The sequence below is a fragment of the Ranitomeya imitator genome, chromosome 5, assembly GCF_032444005.1.
Source record: "Ranitomeya imitator isolate aRanImi1 chromosome 5, aRanImi1.pri, whole genome shotgun sequence".
NCBI lineage: Eukaryota > Metazoa > Chordata > Amphibia > Anura > Dendrobatidae > Ranitomeya > Ranitomeya imitator.
Window position 1 is genome coordinate 65,299,349 of NC_091286.1, and position 14,873 is coordinate 65,314,221.

Below are 14,873 nucleotides of genomic sequence, written 5' to 3' on the forward strand. Positions count from 1 at the left end.
TTTACTTTTGAAAAGTGGCAAGGTTGCAAATTTTCATGCTACTATAACGTGCCATAATTTGTGGGGGTTTGTTTTAACACTACAAACAATTTTCTTTACATTTAACCCCTAAACAACTTATGAGTTATGATATACATTTTCATCACCAGTCACTAACAGGCTGCATGAAGCGGGCTCTGAAGCTGAGCTAGCTCCACATGCGGTAGATGCTGGATATTTTACATAACTTGCATCTGTTTCAAGCAGCTGATGGAGCAGAACTCTGAACGATGCTGTTAACCATTTAGATGATGCTGTCATTTGTCAATCACAGGGAGATGTTGGGTTACCAGCCATAGCCCCCTTAACTGCCAGTCTTATTCCACCTGTGAAGCTGCGCTAAAGGCTGATCTTCAGAGGAGAACCAAAATGTTGCTATGTACAGCACTATTTTAGTAAGTGATTGAATGATTCCAGGTTCAGGTACCCATGGGAACTAAAAAACAAAACTAAAAAAGAAAAGTTTAAGAAATATAAAAAATAACATTACCCACCTTTTCCGCTTTTAAAAAAATTAAGAAATTAAAAAATGAAAAAAAAAACAAAAAACATATTTTGCAAAATTGTGTCCAAAATAGTCTAATCTAAAAAAAATATAAAATGACTTTTTTTGGCAGCACTTCCAAAAGAAACGATCATAATTTCATATGCATTCCACAATGGTATCCAGTCAACGCACAAAAAAACAAACCATCAGCCAATTCCATGGATATAAAAGTTATGTGTTTCATAATATGGCGGCACAAGAAGCATTTTTTTAATCTACAAAATATATATTAAAAAATCTTATATATTCGGACCCACTGTAATCATACTGACCTTACCTGAAGAATCATAACACCAGGTCTACTTTACCACATCATGGAGGTTGTAAAAACAAAACCTCAGAAAACAATAGCGGAATTGTCTTTATTTTTTTACCTCACTTGGAATTTTTTCCCCACTTTTCAGTACATTATATGTTATTAAAATCTGCAAAAAGAAACCAATCCTGCATAGATCTATGGTGACAGAAAAAAAACAAAACAAAAAAAAGTATTTCACTGGGAATAAAAGGAAGAAAAAACGAAATAGTAACAACAACAAAAAGCCTGGATCCTTAACCTCTTTACCCCCCAGTCTGTTTTCACCTGCCTGACAAGGCCAATTTTTTCTATTCTGACCAGTGTCACGCTATATAATAACTTTGGAATGTTTCAAAGAATCCCCACCAATTCTGAGATTGTTTTTTTGTGACTTGTTGCACTTTATATTAGTGGTAAATTTAGGTCAATATGATTTGCTTTTATTTATGAAAATATAAAAAAAATTAAACATTCAGTAATTTTCAAACTTTCAATTTTAATGCCCTTAAACCAGAGCATTATAGCACGCAAAATAGATAATAGATAACATATACCACATGTCTCTTGTACATCAGCATCATTTTTGAAACATAATGGTTTTTGCTAGGAACTTAGAAAGGTTTATCAGCAATTTGTAATTTTTCCAATAAAATGTACAAAACAAATTTTTTTTTAGGTAACACATCCCTTTTGAAGTGAATTGAGGGCCCTATATAACAGAAAATACCCAAAAGTGAAACTTACACCCCTAAAAGTGCTCAAACCCACATTGAAGAAGTTTAATAACCCTTTAGGGGCTTCAACAGAATTAAACCAATGTGGAAGGAAAAAATAAAAATGTTTCTTTTTCCCACCAAAACATTGACATAGCCCCAAATGTTGCATTGTTAAAAGGGAGAAAATGGACCATACAATCTGTTGGGCAGTTTCTCCTAAGTTCATCAATACCCTATATATGGAAAACTACTGTTTTGGTACAAGGCAGGGCTCGAAAGGGAAGGATCACCAGTTAACTTTTGGGGTGCAAAAATAGATAGCGGATGCCATTTTGCATTTGCAGAGCACCTGATGTGCCTAAACAGTGAAAACCCCTCACAAGTGACACCATTCTGGAAACCACACACCTCAAGGAACTTATAAAATTCTGTGAAGCACCTGTGGGTTCAAGGTGATCACCACACATCTATGTTACGTTGAGCAATGAAAATGAATAACATGCTGTAGCTGGCTGAGCCAGAGTTTGGGTTGCCATGGTAATGATCTTCCCCTCACTATGCCATCTCAGGGATGCTGATCAGACAGGATAGGGAGTCCCCTCCCTCTCCCAGCCTTCTAAATGCTGCAATCGATATGGATCATTTAGGCAGTTAAAATGCCCATGGCTCAGTGGGTCCACATCCACCGTCATCACACCTCACACTATTTTGACACAAGAGTCCTATGCTTGTGTGCCTAAAAAAATAAATAGAAAGGAGAAGGTTCATATTCATAAATGCCAACATAAATGGAACCCACAAAGGTAGTAAGTAGAAAATTTTTTTAACTTTTAATATAAATAATTTAAAAAAGGACAAATAACCAAACAACGGAAAACACCACACCAAAAAATTTGTACTCTAGGTAATCCCAATAAACTATACCCTAGCCTTGAAACCTGCCTACCAGTGGAGGTTGGCACCCTGAAATAAATACCACGCAATTGGTGCCCCTGCGGCTGTCCTCCTCTGCCCTGGAAAGCCCTAGATACAGTACAGACCAAAAGTTTGAACACTTCTCATTTAAAGCTTTATCTGTATTTTCATGACTATGAAAATTGTACATTCACACTGAAGGCATCAAAACTATGAATTAATATATGTGGAATTATATACTTAACAAAAAAGTGTGAAACAACTGAAATTATGTCTTATATTCTAGGTTCTTCAAAGTAGCCACCTTTTGCTTTGATGACTGCTTTGCACACTCTTGGCATTCTCTTGATGAGCTTCAAAAGGTAGTCACCGGGAATGGTTTTCACTTCAAAGGTGTGCCCTGTCAGGTTTAATAAGTGGGATTTCTTGCCTTATAAATGGTGTTGGGACCATCAGTTGTGTTGTGCAGATATCTGGTGGATACACAGCTGGTAGTCCTACTGAATAGACTGTTAGGATTTGTATTATGGCAAGAAAAAAGCAGCTAACTAAAGAAAAAAGAGTGGCCATCATTACTTTAAGACATGAAGGTCAGTCAGTCTGAAAAATTGGGAAAACTATGAAAGTGTCCCCAAGTGCAGTGGCAAAAACCATCAAGGGCTTCAAAGAAACTGGCTGACATGAGGGCCGCCCCAGGAAAGGAAGACCAAGAGTCACCTCTGCTTCTGAGGATAAGTTTATCCGAGTCACCAGCCTCAGAAATCGCAAGGTTAACAGCAGCTCAGATTAGAGACCAGGTCAATGCCACACAGAGTTCTAGCAGCAGACGCATCTCTACAACAACTGTTAAGAGGAGACTTTGTGCAGCAGGCCTTCATGGTAAAATAGCTGCTAGGAAACCACTGCTAAGGACAGGCAACAAGCAGAAGAGACTTGTTTGGGCTAAAGAACACAAAGAATTGACATTAGACCAGTGGAAATCTGTGCTTTGGTTTGATGAGTCCAAATTTGAGATCTTTGGTTCCAACCACCGTGTCTTTGTGCAACGCAGAAAAGGTGAATGGATGGACTCTACATGCCTGGTTCCCACCGTGAAGCATGGAGGAGGAGGTGTGATGGTGTGGGGGTGCTTTGCTGGTGACACTGTTGGGAATTTATTCAAAATTGAAGGCATACTGAACCAACATGGCTACCACAGCATCTTGCAGTGGCAGGCTATTCCGTCCGGTTTGCGTTTAGTTGGACCATCATTTATTTTTCAACAGGACAATGACCCCAAACACACATCCAGGCTGTGTAAGGGCTATTTGACCAAGAAGGAGAATGATGGGGTGCTACTCAAGATGACCTGGCCTCCACAGTCACCAGACCTGAACCCAATCAAGATGGTTTGGGGTGAGCTGGACCGCACAGAGTGAAGGCAAAAGGACCAACAAGTGCTAAGCATCTCTGAGAACTCCTTCAAGATTGTTGGAAGACCATTCCCGGTGACTACCTCTTGAAGCTCATCAAGAGAATGCCAAGAGTGTGCAAAGCAGTTATCAAAGCAAAAGGTGGCTACTTCGAAGAATCTAGAATATAAGACATAATTTCAGTAGTTTTACACTTTTTTTTGTTAAGTATATAATTCCACATGTGTTAATTCATAGTTTTGATGCCTTCAGTGTGAATGTACAATTTTCATAGTCATGAAAATACAGAAAAATCTTAAAATGAGAAGGTGTGTCCAAACTTTTGGTCTGTACTGTAAGTGATGATGATTACCCACTCACATCACATTTGGAGTTAGTCACAGATAAACAACTGGGGCATGAGGGCAAAGAATAGCAATGATTAACAGTCCTTACAAGAAATATAGTAAACTGCACCAGAGGGGTATTTTTCCCACTCATCTGTCAATGAAAGATCCTTATCTTAACTGAATTACAACAGCATATCCTGAGCATATCCATCTGGTCTTTGGTGCTCAGCAATGAAAAAACAGTCTCCTTAGTCTGCATATCCTGCTCAATGTCTGTACCGTACGGGTGAAATAAAAGGACTTTGAGATTCATTTCAGCATGGTGAGTGCCACAATTCTTTCTTTTCTTTGTTAATAGCAATGAATAAACTGTTTTTTTAAATCCTTGAAAGAATAAACCTAGGTGCATAACCTTGATATGCAATAATTGATTCAAGATAAGATTAATCAACACCCCTCTTTAACACCTCAACTGTCTCCTAGTCTGGTCACCTGCCTAGACAACAGGGATAAGCACTCTACTTGACAGCGGATATGACTCCCCCTCTCCATGTCAGCTATCCCTAGGAAGCCCTATTATAGATAAACTAGATGGTGGCCCGATTCTAACGCATCGGGTATTCTAGAATATGTATTTATGTATGTAAATAGCAGCCACATAATATATAGCACAGGCCACGTAGTATATAGGAGCCATGTACTATATAGCAGACAAATACTACGTGGCCTGTGCTATATACTATGTGGCTGCTATATACATACATATTGTAGAATACCCGATGCGTTAATACAGGCCACGCAATATATAACAGTGGCCACGCAGTATATAACACAGCCACGTACTATATAACACAGCCCATGCAGTAAATAGCAGCCACGCAGTATATAACACAGGCGATGTAGTATATAACACAGGCCACGCAGTATATAACATTGGTCATGTGATATATAGCACAGCCCATGCAGTATATAGCAGCCACGTAGTATATAAACACTGCCCACGCAGTATATAGAAGCCACGTAGTATATAACACTGCCCACACAGTATACAGTGCCTACAAGTAGTATTCAACCCCCTGCAGATTTAGCAGGTTTAATAAGATGCAAATAAGTTAGAGCCTTCAAACTTCAAACAAGAGCAGGATTTATTAACAGATGCATAAATCTTACAAACCAAAAAGTTTTGTTGCTCAGTTAAATTTTTATAAATTTTAAACATAAAAGTGTGGGTCAATTATTATTCAATCCCTAGGTTTAATATTTTGTGGAATAACCTTTGTTTGCAATTACAGCTAATAATCGTCTTTTATAAGACCTGATCAGTCCGGCACAGGTCTCTGGAGTTATCTTGGCCCACTCCTCCATGCAGATCTTCTCCAAGTTATCTAGGTTCTTTGGGTGTCTCATGTGGACTTTAATCTTGAGCTCCTTCCACAAGTTTTCAATTGGGTTAAGGTCAGGAGACTGACTAGGCCACTGCAACACCTTGATTTTTTGCCTCTTGAACCAGGCCTTGGTTTTCTTGGCTGTGTGCTTTGGGTCGTTGTCTTGTTGGAAGATGAAAAGACGACCCATCTTAAGATCCTTGATGGAGGAGCGGAGGTTCTTGGCCAAAATCTCCAGGTAGGCCGTGCTATCCATCTTCCCATGGATGCGGACCAGATGGCCAGGCCCCTTGGCTGAGAAAGAGCCCCACAGCATGATGCTGCCACCACCATGCTTGACTGTAGGGATGGTATTCTTGGGGTCGTATGCAGTGCCATCCAGTCTCCAAACGTCACGAGTGTGGTTGGCACCAAAGATCTCGATCTTGGTCTCATCAGACCAGAGAACCTTGAACCAGTCAGTCTCAGAGTCCTCCAAGTGATCATGAGCAAACTGTAGACGAGCCTTGACATGACGCTTTGAAAGTAAAGGTACCTTACGGGCTCGTCTGGAACGGAGACCATTGCGGTGGAGTACGTTACTTATGGTATTGACTGAAACCAATGTCCCCACTGCCATGAGATCTTCCCGGAGCTCCTTCCTTGTTGTCCTTGGGTTAGCCTTGACTCTTCGGACAAGCCTGGCCTCGGCACGGGAGGAAATTTTCAAAGGCTGTCCAGGCCGTGGAAGGCTAACAGTAGTTCCATAAGCCTTCCACTTCCGGATGATGCTCCCAACAGTGGAGACAGGTAGGCCCAACTCATTAGAAAGGGTTTTGTACCCCTTGCCAGCCTTGTGACCCTCCACGATCTTGTCTCTGATGGCCTTGGAATGCTCCTTTGTCTTTCCCATGTTGACCATATTTGAGTGCTGTTCACAAGTTTGGGGAGGGTCTTAAATAGTCAGAAAAGGCTGGAAAAAGAGATAATTAATCCAAACATGTGAAGCTCATTGTTCTTTGTGCCTGAACTACTACTTAATACTTTAGGGTAACCAAACAGAATTCTGGTGGGTTGAGGGGTTGAATAATAAATGACCCTCTGAAAAAACTTTTCCCAATTTAAAAAAAAAATAAACAAAGAAATGACATTCTTTTTTGCTGCAGTGCATTTCACACTTCCAGGCTGATGTACAGTCCAAATGTCACAATGCCAAGTTAATTCCAAATGTGTAAACCTGCTAAATCTGCAGGGGGTTGAATACTACTTGTAGGCACTGTATAACAGTGGCCACATAGTATATAGTATGCAGTATAGAACATAGCCCACGTAGTATATAGCACAGCCACATAGTATATAACACTGCCCACGTAGTATATAACACTGCCACATAGTATATAACACTGCCTATGTAGTATATAGCAACCACGCGGTATCTAACACAGCCCACGTAGTATACAGCAGTGTGGGCACCATATCACTGTTAAAAAAATAATTAAAATAAAAAATAGTTATATACTCACCCATGGGATCCAGCGAAGATCCGGCGATACGCGCACAGCTGCCGCCATCTTCCGTTCACAGGATGCATTGCGAAATTACCCAGATGATTTAGCGGTATCGTGAGACCGCTAAGTCTTCTGGGTAATTTCGCAATGCATCACCGCGAACGGAAGATAGCGGCAGGCGCGTGCGGCTCGGAGGACTACGGAGGGGGAGAATAGCAGGTTTTTTGTTTTTTTTAAATTATTTTTAACATTGCATTTTTTTACTATTGATGCCGCATAGGCAGCATTAATAGTAAAAAGTTGGGGACACACATGGTTAATAGCATTGGTTACGGAGTGCGTTACCAGCGGCATAATGCGGTCTGTTACCGCTGGCATTAACCCTGTGTGAGCGGTGACTGGAGGGGAGTATGCGGGCGTCGGGCACTGACTGCGGGGAGTAAGGAGCGGCCATTTTCTTCCGGACTGTGCCCGTTGCTGATTGGTCGTGGCTGTTTTGCCACGACCAATCAGCGACTTGGATTTCCATGACAGAAAGAGGCCGCGACCAATGAATATCCATGACAGACAGACAGAAGGACAGACGGAAGTGACCCTTAGACAATTATATAGTAGATTATCACAGGGAGCATAAAACTGTCTGCAGGAAATACAAAATATAACTCCACACTTAGACAGAACAGGTCTAAAATATTGATAGTATAAACCTGCCCCATAGATGTAACAAGGCGGAGAAGGATAAGGGGTACTTATCAGATATGTAGCTTGTTAAACCTCTACATGTTTCACCCAAAGCAGGCTCATCAGGAGGCAAGGTAAAGTGATGCTGTATGGTGCTACCAAATGCTCATCTTTTTATATGAGGTCTTGACCCCTGCTCGTCCCCCAACAGAACACGGCCTCTGGATTGCAGGGAGTGAAGCCAGAAGTACCAATAAGGGGGGAATGTCTTATGTAAAGGTAGATTGTCAAACATAAGGATTACTGTCCCAAATAAATTGGCGGCGACTTAACACTGCAACTGCATGCCGACATGTGCGCTCCTAAATATGCATTACTTCCTGGTACCGCCGATAGACAGTATGACGCAGCACCAGAAATGGTAACTGGAAATGCGTTAACCATCCCTATAGTGTGCACGTAGGGAAAGCAACATACCGTGGCATTAAAGGTGCTCCTCTGCCATCCGATGTGCATGTCCAGAAGTAGTGCATGCAAAGCCAGAGCGCACGAACAATGTGATATGCCAAAATGTGTGCTCTGATGTATTTACAACTTTCGGTTGCGGCACCGGAAGTGAATCCCAGAGAGTGCATCATCACCTTACAGCACAGTGGAGTGAAACATACTGCAGCATGACCAAAACAGACACAGCGCCTCTGTACAGTACAGTGCGCAGGTCCAGAGACAATGCGTCTCCGCTCGGAATCCAAAACATTGTCATATTACCAGTACTCTGCGATGTAGTGGGCACAAAGGACAATGTGATTTTTTCCCTATATAAGGTCATATCCCCCAATAGTAGAGCATCTCAAAAGATAATACATACATACTTATTAGTTGTAGTACATATCTCAATATATACTTACCTTGTAATGTCTTCACATCCTGTTCCGTCCAGATGTGTTCGGATCACAGAATTCCAAGTGGCTCAAGTTCATCGACTGCCATATTGGGACACCCAAGTGATGGGTGTCTCAATATGGAAACTGCTGATGGTACCAGCCTCTTGCGTGGTACCACCAGCGGAACACAGTCGCACCACACACACACATAAACACACTGTATATGCTGTACGCACCACACACACACACACACTGTATACGGTGTACATAGCCTCTTACATGGTACCACCAGCGGAACACCATTGCGAACACGCTGCCGGGATTAGCCTGAATGATTCACTGACCGCCACCATCTTTGTGCAGGAGGAGCTCATGAGCAGTTTTAATGTGACCGCCGCTATCTGTCTGCACAAAGATGGCGGTGGTCTGATTTACTGCGCCTGCGAGAATTCTGCACAGGTGCAGTGAATCATTCAGCTGATCCCGGCAGCAGATGCATGGCATGTCTACTGGCCGAGGAAGCTGGTCACATTAAAGGGGTTTTCCCACAAACGAAAGTTCATTTTAACCCCTTTCTGACCTCGGACAGGATAGTACGTCCGAGGTCAGAAGCCCCGCTTTGATGTGGGCTCCGGCGGTGAGCCCGCATCAAAGCCGGGACATGTCAGCTGTTTTGAACAGCTGACATGTGCCCGTAATAGGTGCGGGCAGAATCGCGATGTGCCCGCGCCTATTAACTAGTTAAATGCCGCTGTCAAACGCAGACCGCGGCATTTAACTACCGCTTCCGGCTGGGCGGCCGGAAATGAGCACATCGCCAACCCCCGTCACATGATCGGAGGTCGGCGATGCTTCTGAATAGTATCCATAGGGGTCCTTGAGACCTCTATGATTACTGATCGCCGGTAGCTGTGAGCGCCACCCTGTGGTCGGCGCTCACAGCACACCTGATTTTCTGCTACATAGCAGCGAACATAAGATTGCTGCTATGTAGCAGGGGCGATCACGTTGTGCCTGCTTCTAGCCTCCCATGGAGGCTATTGAAGCATGGCAAAAGTAAAAAAAAGTAAAATAAAAAAAATATAAAAGTTTAAATCACCCCCCTTTCGCCCCATTCAAAATAAATCAATAAAAAAAAATCGAACCTACACATATTTGGTATGGCCGCGTTCAGAATTGCCCGATCTATCAATAAAAAAAAAGTATTAACCTGATCGCTAAACGGCGTAGCGAGAAAAAAAATTCAAAACGCCAGAATTACGTTTTTTTAGTTGCCACGACATTGAATTAAAATGCAATAACGGGTGATCAAAAGAACGTATCTGCACCAAAATGCTATCATTAAAAACGCCAGCTCGGCATGCAAAAAATAAGCCCTCTCCCGACCCCAGATCACGAAAAATGGAGAAGCTACGAGTATTGGAAAATGGCACAATTTTTTTTTTTTTTAGCAAAGTTTGGAATTTTTTTCCACCACTTAGATAAAAAATAACCTAGTCATGTTAGGGGTCTATGGACTCGTAATGACCTGGAGAATTAATAATTGCAGGTCAGTTTTAGCATTTAGTGAACCTAGCAAAAAACAAGTGTGGGATTGCACTTTTTTTGCAATTTCACCGCACTTGGAATTTTTTCCCGTTTTCTAGTACAAAACATGGTAAAACCAATGATGTCGTTCAAAAGTACAACTCGTCCCGCAAAAAATAAGCCCTCACATGGCCAAATTGATGGAAAAATAAAAAAGTTATGGCTCTGGGAAGAAGGGGAGCGAAAAACGAACACGGACAAATGGAAAATCCCAAGGTCATGAAGGGGTTAAAAATTGTCTGTTTCTGACCGTGTACGGAGCATACCACATCTCCTTGGCAGGGAAGGAAGCAAAAGACAATACTGACATTACAGCAGGGGATCACAGAGGATTCATTTTGTCAGGTAAAATATTTCACTGATTGTTTTTAAACAATATTTGATCTCACAAAATGAATCCTCTGCGATCTCCTGCTGTAATGTCAGTATAGTCTTTTGCTTCCTCCCCTGCCCTGGAGTAGTGGTATGTTCTGTACACGATCAGACACAGACAATTTTTAAAATTAACTTTCGTTCATGGGAAAACCCCTTTAAAAAGCAAATATCAATGCCAACCTGGCTCCTCCTAAAAAGTATGCCAAGGACAATGAAAGGAAAGCAGCAAAGGCACAACGTCAAAGAAGAGAGCACAGATGGTAGAAGTCAGCACATTTAGAAAGAGAGAGTGGATAGGTGGGTGAGCACATGGGGGAGAGATTCTCAATGCTGCAAATCCTGCCCCCGTCATGACATTACCGCCCTCCCGATGCGATAGCATCGGGCCTCCATCTAGTATATAAAAGAAGAAACATACTCATCAATGGTCACAAATATGTAAACCCCAAAAGAAAAAAAGGGGAAACCAAAAGTAATGGAAACAACATCTTGAATATTTTGAGGGTCACTCACGTAGGTTGATTTCAAAGAAAATTGTCATACCACAATTGCTTATTCAGCCCTGAAGGGGCCAGGGAGTCCATACAAAAGATGCACCCACATTCTTTTTTGAGTAATTTTTTGTCAAAATCCCATTGTCTGGGGTTTGGTCTAACTACCTCTATGACAAAGAACATTTAAATTGCCCTTTTGAACCCTATTCATGTGTCTCGCTAGTAGAGTATTGTGCTTGTGTCTCACATCTCCTATGTGCTCGCTTGCTCTCCTTCTGAATTCTTTCACGGTATACCTATGTAATCCTAGGGCATGCACAGGTCACCGAGTAAATGAGGCCCATGGTTTTGCAATTAGAGAATTTACGTTGGTAAAAACTTTTGCCAGAGGATGAGCTGCAAAGGGACTTACAGGGTTTCTTCCACCTACAATTAACACATTTGAAAAAGCCACAAATCTTGCAGTCCAACTATGTGCCCTCTGACACAGGTATTTTAAAGAAGCTATTGTCACACTCAGTGTGGGAAGACTAACTGCAACACGAAGGAATGAGGGGAAGGAAGTCCAGACACTAGGGAACGGGTGAGTGGAGACCCCTAAGCAGATCTGATTACACCCTACCTGCTCTACCATCCTTACTAACTTGGTTGCTCACCAATCACGGACTAGGAAACCTAAGCCCTGGATAGGGTAGGGGAGGAGATGACACTGGTCAATCCCCACTGTAAACTAAAGACAGAAAAGTACAGTACACAGACAAGAGGAATGTGAACTTAGCTTCAGTAGACTCAGGGAGGTAACACCAAATGTCCTCAAACAGGTCCAGAGAGGAAGATAGCCAACTGCTATAGCTCCAAGCCTTCACAAGGGAAAATATGAATATTACCAGCGACTCTCTGCAGCAGACTGGGGATTTATAAACCCCCAGGTCCAGGTGTGTAAACTAAAGCCAGAGGGATGTTGCTGCTGGGTCCAAGAGTCAGACGGATTAAGGAGGCATCTGTAATGTCAAACACAGAGACCTTTTGCAGCCAGATGCACAGAGACAGTCTGTTGCATCTGACACACCCGTGACAGTTATGCACAAGGTTATCCTTTATCTAGTGACCTTTCCTATAGGTGACCATTGGTGAGACTCCCACCATCCCCTCCAGGTCGGGATCAGCGGTCAAGATACCCAATGCTTATTTAGGACCTTCAGAACATGTTTGTGTTGGCAATCAAAAGTACCAATGATACTGGCATATTCAGAGACTGTCTGAATAGGTTTTGACTGGGTATGAAGTGGTTGAACTCTATCCCTGGATAAGGCATGTGTGTTTCAACAATGTGTCAGGGTTATCCCTTGTAATGGAACTTCCTCTTCATATCAATAGATAGTGTATGAAAGTCATCCATGCCAGAGCAGTTCCTCCTCAGCCTCAAGAACCAGCCCTTAGGGATGCCACCTGTTATGCTGTGCTATCAGGCAACACAGTGTGCAGTAATCAGCGCACATACAGTGATATGGCAATAACCCAAAAACAATAGAACAAGCTCTGAGACGTGGAATCTCTGCAGACTGCACACCTGAACCTATCCTCACACAACTAAAAGCAGCAGTGGATTGCGCCTAACACTACCTATGCAACTCGGCACTGCCTGAGGAGCTGACTAGCCTGAAGATAGAAATACAAGCCTGACTTGCCTCAGAGAAATACCCCAAAGGAATAGGCAGCCCCCCACATATAATGACTGTTAGCAAGATGAAAAGACAAAACGAAGGAATGAAATAGATTCAGCAAAGTGAGGCCCGATATTCTAGACAGAGCGAGGATAGCAAAGAGAACTATGCAGTCTACAAAAAACCCTAAAGCAGAACCACGCAAAGGGGGGCAAAAAGACCCACCGTGCCGAACTAACGGCACGGCGGTGCACCCTTTGCGTCTCAGAGCTTCCAGCAAAAGAGAATAGCACAGCTGGACAGAAAAAAACGGAAACAAAAACAAAGTAACACTTATCTAGCAGAGCAGCAGGCCACAGGAAAGATGCAGTAGCTCAGATCCAACACTGGAACATTGACAAGGAGCAAGGAAGACAGACTCAGGTGGAGTTAAATAGCAAGGCAGCCAACGAGCTCACCAAAACACCTGAGGGAGGAAGCCCAGAGGCTGCAATACCACTTGTGACCACAGGAGTGAATTCAGCCACAGAATTCACAACAGCCACCTTTGAGAGCTCACAAGTGTCCAGACTAGGAGACAGTTGAGGTGTTAAAAAGGTGTCTTGTTTCATCTTATCTTGAACCAATTCTGACATATCAGGGTGTGTCACCTAGGTTTACACTTTCAAGGATTTATTAAAACCGGTTTACTCATTGCTATTTTGTGACCTCACTCCCCAGTTGTTTATCTGTGACTACCGCCAAATTTGATATGAGTGGGGGATCGTCATCACCTATCTAGGGCTTTCCAGGGCAGAGAAGGACAGCCGCCGAGGACTGGGGGCACCAATTGCATGCAATTTAATTCTGGGTGCCAACCTCTGCTGGTAGGCAGGTTTCAAGGTGAGGGTACAGTTTAAAGGGATTACCCAGAGTGCATATTTTGGTGTGGTGTTTTCCATTGTTAAAGTTAAATTTTAAGACTACTTATTAACTTTGTGGCTTCCTTTTCTGAAATCTAGTGCCTACCTGAAAATGCCTACATGCTCCATCTGGCTGCCATGTAGGCTGTGCTTTTGTTAAAACATTTTTTGTGGGAAAACCGCTTTAAGGTTTATACAAAACTTTTATTATGACTCATTCACATAGCTGTGGGGGTTCCGTATGCCAGCAGACTGTTTTATTACAGATTCTGTATGAAAAAAGTAAAAATAATACCCATCACAGGCTCCACTTTACTTTATTGAGCTCATGATTAGAGCCATGGATATAATAGATGGCATTCGTATGTGGTTCTGTAGCATGAGCCAGATGGACTTCTACTCAATGAAATACTTATTAGAAATAATTCTGGGCTACAATCAGTGGCACAATGAGGTGGTGTTATTGTCAGGTTACAAGTATGTAGGGGCCCAGGTCTGCCTGCAGTGACAGCATTGGCAATTTTATTTTACTATATGAATATACTCTATTATATATGCTATAACAAAGGATTGTTTTTTTTTTGTTTTGTTTTTTTTTACAAAATCCAGTCGCCAGTCAGTCTTCGGTTTCCTTCTTCGAAGAGCCAACCACTATATGGTACCTAACCGAGCAGTTCAAATTAGCTTTCTTTGTGACTGGTGACAAAAGCGAGGATATTTTTGTTAACATTTTCTGTCCACCAGCCTACTAGAGCGACAAATTACTCCTTTTCTTAGAATAGCATAATGTCTTTACATACATAATCATCATTTGCTGGAAAAGGCAGAAAAATTATATTTTTGAATTATTTGGGATTTTAACTACCGGTAATTCATAAACTAAATGTTTATATGGAAAATGCATCATTAGGTACAAGATTAACTAGCGAGGAGTAGAAAGCACAAAAAAAGCTAATCTGATTTCTTTTTTGGGTAAAAAAGAACCATAGAATAGCAGCTAATTCAGTAACAGAAAGCTAAAGCTTTCAGCATGCCAAAAATAAATTATTCTAGCACAGTGGGATGGGAATGTTTGAATATTCAAGAGAAACACAAATGCTAGAAACACATTGTAATCATTTCCCACAGTAATTGGAACGTGTTTCACACAACATCAAC